The following is a 6,954-nucleotide window of genomic DNA, read 5'->3' as shown; positions in this document are numbered from 1 at the left end:
TTAGTCACCTACACTATAAATTCCATCAGAATTCACAAGTGATTCTATAAGAGCCTTGATTTTCTGTGTAGCTTATTGCGGTTCAATGTTGGCTTAGTTGGTCAAGAAACACATTGTTTTTCACTTAGCTCAGGGGTGGGGAATCTCTGCCTGGGGGCCAAGTGCAGCTCTCCCTCTAAGGCCACACCTCTCACTGATGCTGCCCCACACCCTCAAGCATTTCTGCATGTTCTTGAACTGTGATAATGCATCTTGCTTGCCTGGGTGAAGAGATGTGTGCACGGGATTGGGCATAGAAACCTGACTGGCTATAGCTTATGGTACCAAGATAAGAGCCACATCCCTCCTTCTGCCTCTGGCCCCACCCAATGCTGGCATGTGGCCTCCAGAAAGTAGCCAACAAGGGACGCCCGACCTGGGCTGATGAAAGTTTTTCCCCAAGGCCTTGATTAGATCCGGTTGAAATTTAAACACCTTTGTCTGTTTCCTGAATTGATCAGAAAGGTAAACGGGATTATTTGGTTGAGCTAGAAATATTAGGCTGTTAGTGATGTCTGTACTATGTAATGTCATAGTTTTTAAATTAATAGAGCAATCTAAGAGTAACAGGAAAAGAAAATGTGTTGACTTCGGCAAAACACTGAGGGATTCCGCAGTTCTCTGTAGAAGTGCAAGATGGGATGCAATAAAATGATACAGATGCGGAGAAGTATTGTTGCAAGACTCAGTTGTGGTGAAGAGCAGCTTAGTTCTCGGGAGCCCGTTTGTTCATTTAAGAGATGAGGAAGCTGTGGACTTGGACTCTTGGACTCAGGTTTTCAGCAACCCCAGCCAACAAAGCCAACAGCCAGGGAGGATGGGAGTTGTAGTCCAGCAACATTTGTAGGGTCACAGATTCCACACACCTAAGAGCTGGAAGCCTTTTGGACAACACAAGCCTAAAGGTAAAGGGACCCCTGACCATTAGGTCCAGTTGTGACCGACTCTGGGGTTGCGCACTCATCTCGCATTATTGGCCAAGGGAGCCGGCGTACAGCTTCCAGATCATGTGGCCAGTATGACAAAGCTGCTTCTGGCAAACCAGAGCAGCACATGGAAACGCCGTTTACCTTCCCGCTATAGCGGTTCCTATTTATCTACTTGCACTTTGCAAGTAGATAACAACACAACACAAGCCTACTAGCTAACATTTCATAGGTTGTCAGCCTGTATAAACAAGTCAGCAACATCTAGTGATAAAGATGTCACAGTTAACTGAGGCAATAATGTGTGGAGTATTGTGTCGCAACTTTTGACAAGTTTTTGCTTTAAGTTAAAAGGTCAGCAAATAATCATTTGAAATCAGAAGTCTGATTAGGATAACCAGAGAGCAGATGTAGACCTGCTCCAGACAATACCAATTGAAAGTGGAATAAGAGAATAGCACACTCTGCCATTCCAGGGCATTCAATTTAAAACACGAGATCTGTTCACTGTTACAAAAGCTGTAATAGTTGTGTGAACACTGCAGCCAGGAGTTAAAAGAATGAATTTATATTCTATGCATTTTTCTTTTTAATGTATCCCATCTCTTTTAAGAAAGATTAAAAAGTGAAAATGCCCCAGATCTGTATTTTTAAAAATGTGTTTTGCCATTGTTTGTGCTTGTGTTCTACCTGGACCGTTAATTCTGCCCAGACCTGCTGCAAACTCAATTCACTTAATTTGTTTAAAACCAATTGTCATAACAGAGAAAAAAATATGTGTGTGTATATACAATCTGCTGGTGAGTACTTCCTGCAGTGCTGAGAACAGAAATATTTTTCAACACCATACTTCATTTACCTTGGTTTCGGTCACTGAGCAGTTGCATTGCTGAAGTCATTGTAGCAAAAGCATATGCTTAGAAAATAAATAACCAAGTTAGCTATTCTTTGGCTTGGCATAGAGCTGTTCCACTTCCAGCCCAGTTTTGTGCTATCCTAATACACCTTTCCCCCCCTTGTTTTTTGAAAAAACAGCAGGTGCCAAATTTGGGCCTGATAAATCAATTAAAAGAAGATTACTGTATAGACATGAACAGCAACTCTGTATTATCGGCATGAACAGCAAAGTAAAAGTGCTTTACTGTACTATGGTACAAAGTTGGCCTAGAACAGTTTCTGGCCAAAGAGAGACAACTTTTCAAGGTTTCTATATACACACTGTTGTGTTTTTTATGGCATTTTGTGACTGTTCATGTAAATCAAACTGCCTCCTCTCCATATGTTTGAAGACTAGCCACTGTGCAAGAACATATCTCTCAAGAAAATTAAACATTGTTAATTGTGAAAAGAAATATTTATTTCTAAAGGTCTTAAAGGCTGCTATACACAATGAACCAAGCAGGCCCGTGCAATCTAAACGGTGAAATGAGCCAGAGAAGAGGAGACAAAGCAGCAGTTGAAGTGAATACTGTATATAACAAAGCTATGGCTGGTCTCTCGGTTCCAAGTACTTTATTCGAAACTAAGCAAAGCTTGTCTCATTATGTTGATATCCAGCTGGGCAAAAGGTTAACACTCTACTACCCTTACTGTCATGGAACTAGTTGAACAGAAGAAAAGCAGGATCAGGATTAAAAGTGGGAGGAAAGGAGGCTTTAAAGGAGAAGAAAGGAACTGATAATACGTGCAAAGAATATAAACCAAAGATACGTGACTTTAAAAAATGAGCAAAAGGAAGACGAGAGAAGAAAGATGGGAAGGAGAAACTTTTTCATCAGTTAGTTTATAGCACTGAATAGTGGTGGTATGTGGATGAATGGATTTGCCCCTCTTTCAAATGGCAGCTGTGGTGTCAGTGCTGTCTCGAGTATGCCATGCAAGTTTTCCTTATGGGTCTTCAGAGTACCTCTTGGGTACTTTCCAGGAGGAAAGTTGGCCATAAAGTGGTATATGAATAAGGAACAAGGTGGCAAGAATTGCCCCGTTGCATGGTCACTTTTTGCAGTTAAGTTGTGCAAGTTAGAGACAGGGTTACGAGGCATATTTACTACCTGTAAAAAGGTACTGCTACCATCTGAGCAAGCTGATGAATGGCATTGTCCCTAGAATCTACTGATGAGACAATGATATGGATCTGTTAAAAGGTGCGAATCCAAAGCCGTCAGAATGGAAAGTTGGAGGGTTTCTTAAGATGTTTTAAAAAGTTATTAAAGGATTATTGTCCCAACCTTAGTTGTTGATACGATCAGCATGACCAAAAAGTAAATGAAATAAAACAAGCCGTAATAGTTATTCAACCTAGCAATCTGCTGTAAATGGGAAATTAAAAGGCCTTCACCTGCTCCTGGCAAGATCTGTCAGTGCCAGGTTGAACCTCTCTGGGCAAAGTGTGCCACAACTGAATGAAAAGGCGGGGACACGTAGAGAAGGGCCTCTAATAATTACATTAATAGGCAGAAACATGGGAGGAGGTGGTTTTGAGATGCCTGGGTCCTAAGCCATATAAAGGCTTTGAAATTCAGGAGTTGAATTCTGCCTAGAAATAGGCTGGCAACCAGTGTGGCTCTTTTGACCTTATGGCACTTACCTTATTCTCCACCAGTATTTCAACAACTGTGGGTTGTTTATAATGGTCATTGCCAGAGCAGAATGACTCAGTCTTCCTCCTCTGTTCCCCCCCCCCAACATCTGTTCTGGGGGTTCCTCAAACCTTCTGAAGCATATTTTTTAAATGGGTGGAAGTTGCTTCTCTCATGCAATGACCTTTTTGAATTCAACCCTTCATTCTGGGATAACTGAAGTCTCCATTCAAAGACGTTGATATAATGAAATCTAGATGTTACCAAAGCATGGATAAGCTTGGAGGGTGTTTTCATATGACACTTGACCAGTCTCAGTTGGTGGAAGGAGCTACTTGCCAGGGAAGCCATTTGGACTTCCTGTGACAAAGCTGAATCAACCATTGCCCCCAGAACTGCAACTCAGCCTTCGGGGCCAGATTAATTATATTCTGGCTGAACACCGCTGTCCAGGTCAGACAAACCACCTCTGCACCATCAAATTGAACTTCAGATTCTCACTGGCCTCAGACATCCATTTAGTACTTCGGCAGCCTTACCTGGATTAGATTAAATTAGTAGTAGAGTTAGATGTTATCAGCATACGGAAAGCACAGCACTCCAAATCCCTGGATCACTTTACTCAGCAGCTTTGTGAATCTTCTAATAGTTAACTAGTGTAGGGCAACAAGATGGAGCTCTATGAAACACCATATCGCAGGATCTTCTAGAAAGTGGTGCCTAATTTCGGCAAAGCCAGCTATCTAGGAGATCAATGGTGGTAATAATAATAATTTATTATTTATACCACGCCCATCTGGCTGGGTTTCCCCAGCCGCTCTGGGCGGCTTCCAAGAGAAAATTAAAATACAATAATCTATTAAACATTAAAAGCCTCCCTAAACAGGGCTGCCTTCAGATGTCTTCTAAAAATCTGGTAACTGTTTTTCTCTTTGACATCTGATGGGAGGGTATTCCAGAGGGCGGGCGCCACTACCGAGAAGGCCCTCTGCCTGGTTCCCTGCAACTTGACTTCTGCGCCAGAAGGCCCTCGGTGCTGGACCTCAGTGTCCGGGCAGAATGATGGGGGTGGAGACGCTCCTTCAGGTATACAGGACCGAGGCCGTTTAGGGCTTTAAAGGTCAGCACCAACACTTTGAATTGTGCTCGGAAATGAACTGGGAGCCGATGTAGATCTTTCAAGACCGGTGTTATGTGATCTCGGCGGCCGCTCCCAGTCACCAGGCTAGCTGCCACATTCTGGATTAGTTGTAGCTGCTGCGGTACAGGAGAAATAACAGGGTGACATTCCTCCTGCCAGTCTCCCAGGACAAGTCATCCGTGAGAGTGACCAAGGCATGAGAATGAAGCCTGAATCGTTCCAAATAATCCACCTCTCCCAAGAGAGCCCAGGCTTGTATAGCCTCCAGATGTTCAAGCACCTTGCCCAAGAAGGGTGTGAGATCATCAGCCATGCTGGCTGAGGCTGATGGGAGTTGGGAGTCCATCAACACCAACTGGAGTCCTGTGTCCAGTTCTGGGCACCACAGTTCAAGAAGGATACTGACAAGCTGGAACGTGTCCAGAAGAGGGCAACCAAAATGGTCAAAGGCCTGGAAACAATGCCTTATGTGGGACGGCTTAGGGAGCTGGGTATGTTTAGCCTGGAGAAGAGAAGGTTAAGGGGTGATATGATAGCCATGTTCAAATATATAAAAGGATGCCATATAGAGGAGGGTGAAAGGTTGTTTTCTGCTGCTCCAGAGAAGCGGACACGAAGCAATAGATTCAAGCTACAAGAAAGAAGATTCCACCTAAACATTAGGAAGAACTTCCTGACCGTAAGAGCTGTTCGACAGTGGAATTTTCTTCCAAGGAGTGTGGTGGAGTCTCCTTCTTTGGAGGTCTTTACGCGGAGGCTTGGCAGCCATATGTCAGGAATGCTTTGGTGGTGTTTCCTGCTTGGCAGGGGGTTGGACTGGATGGCCCTTGTGGTCTCTTCCAACTCTATGATTCTATGAACAGCTCAAGGTAAAGGACACCATGTTGTTGGCCCCTGGCCTAGAATCTGTTTGTGATGCTTTAGCTCTATGGGGTTTTTTGTTTGTTTTTTGCACTGAGAAGGGGTTGGGCTTGATGGTCAGCTAGGCCCACTCCAACTTACCTGATTCCATGAAAGTAAACAAGATAAAAATGGGTACTTCCCCCCCCCCAATATTCCTTCTCCTTTGGACTTATTAAGATGATGGTGGATAATAGCAATGAAAAGGCAAATGAGCAGACATGAATAGGCAGATGAGTAGGCAAGTGCTTTACTACTGAGCCACAGCCCCTCCTCACATATTTCTGATGCCGTTCAGTTACCTTCATGTGCCAGGCTGATACAGATTATAAAGAAAATCAGTGAAAGTTCAATACTGCTGTTCTCTGCCACTCCCACGCTTGTACTTTGAGGAAGTAGAGCCAGCGCCGGCGACTGCTGTTTAAGATCGAAGATCTAATGTGTACAAAGGTTGGGGTGTTGGTAAGTATTAACATCTTCATGCTTTCTTGGTAACATTCCCTCCTTGCAACTCTTGCGTATTCCTGTCTATCCCTATGTCTCCCATCACTACCTTCTTGTGCTAGTCTTTGGTCTGGGTATTCATGGGAGGCATTGTGGACTTTCTGCCCATCCCTGTCTAGGTTTCAGACCCATGTGTTCTTTGACTCTTTGCAATGCCGAACAAAAGCATTGGGGTGAGGTACAGTGGAACTGGTTTGAATTTGCCTTTCCCAGGCCCTCCCTTGCCATTTCAAGCTCTCTTGAACTTAACAAAACAATTCACACTGCAAATTCGACACCCAGTGGAAAGTTTGAGAAATCCTCTGGCCTCTTTAATTTTTTTTTTATGAGATGTTATGATTCTTCATGAGTTTACAAGCTTTACCACAGTCACACTTGAATTCCTAGCTCGAGAAGACACAAGAATCCTTTTATAAGGAGTATCAGTGTCTCTGTATTTGGAGGGATAAATTTTCTATCCTATTGTTTAGGAGAGGATGAAATCTTCCCCACATCTAATGTCCTTGGCTAGTGTCTTATTTAATATATAGGTCTACTCATGAGCCATCAGGGCTTGTTGCTAAACTGATTTCCTATTCTCAAGGCACCTCTCATATTATGCACTCTGGTTAACTCTCGGTTTTCTGCTTTTGTGACACATGGAGGGGCAGAATTTGCATGCTGTGGTGTCATAGGAGCAGGGAATGTAGTACTAAGCATAGCCTTCAGATTCCTGGTTATTGTTTTCTGGCACTTCTTCACTTTCCTTCTTTTTAAAAGGACTTCTAAGCTCTTGATATGTTTGCAATGCCTAGCAAAAGCAGAACAAATTATGCAAATTAGTAAACATTTCAAAACAAAGGATGCAACAACGACAAAAAGACGG

At 43.3% G+C, this 6,954-nt stretch overlaps 1 protein-coding gene across 1 annotated transcript in view; it reads left to right on the top strand.

The window, feature by feature from the left end:
* The first annotated feature begins 5,924 nt into the window (after positions 1–5,924).
* The window catches only part of EVPL (envoplakin), a 50,566-nt gene continuing 49,536 nt past the window's right edge, over positions 5,925–6,954 (top strand). The window contains exon 1 of the mRNA XM_035104522.3: positions 5,925–6,047. The gene's annotated coding sequence lies outside the window, so the exon portion shown is untranslated. The remainder of the gene's footprint in view (positions 6,048–6,954) is intronic.

This window comes from Zootoca vivipara, chromosome 2, assembly GCF_965207765.1.
Source record: "Zootoca vivipara chromosome 2, rZooViv2.hap1.1, whole genome shotgun sequence".
Lineage (NCBI taxonomy): Eukaryota > Metazoa > Chordata > Lepidosauria > Squamata > Lacertidae > Zootoca > Zootoca vivipara.
Note: the sequence above shows the minus strand (reverse complement) of the source record. Positions and strands in the feature narration are given on the sequence as shown.